Raw genomic sequence first — 459 nt, 5'->3', positions numbered from 1 at the left:
GCGGTTCATGTGGACCCATTTTATGGATAAGAAAACGGAAGCTCAGAGAGGTGAAAATATGTTCAAGTCACATAATTAACAAGTGGTGAATTTCCGGCCAGGCCTGACTGGCTCCATGACACGGTGACGCAGAGAAGACTGTGAAAAAGGACAGGAGGAGGCTGAGTGGGCTTGGGGATGTGCAGGTGGGGTCTGCTGGAGGGAGCGCCAGGCACAGCCAGGAGCCAGGCCTCTGATTCCCTGCTCCTTTGTCACTTTCAAGCGGCACCAATTAGCAGGACTGGTGAACCCATTTTAATCTCAGAGCAGCATGCCTTTTAAAAAGGTGAACCCAGCAGAGCTGAAAAAATGGCTCTAAATGCAGCCAAACCTCCAAATGGAAAAATATCAAAGCTTTTCTCACCCTCCCTGCTTACTTTCCAAGCCATCTAGTTTTTTTCCTCTTCCCTCTCTGCTGAG

Source organism: Myotis davidii, unplaced genomic scaffold (assembly GCF_000327345.1).
Source record: "Myotis davidii unplaced genomic scaffold, ASM32734v1 scaffold1525, whole genome shotgun sequence".
Taxonomy (NCBI): domain Eukaryota; kingdom Metazoa; phylum Chordata; class Mammalia; order Chiroptera; family Vespertilionidae; genus Myotis; species Myotis davidii.
This window is presented reverse-complemented; position numbering follows the sequence as displayed.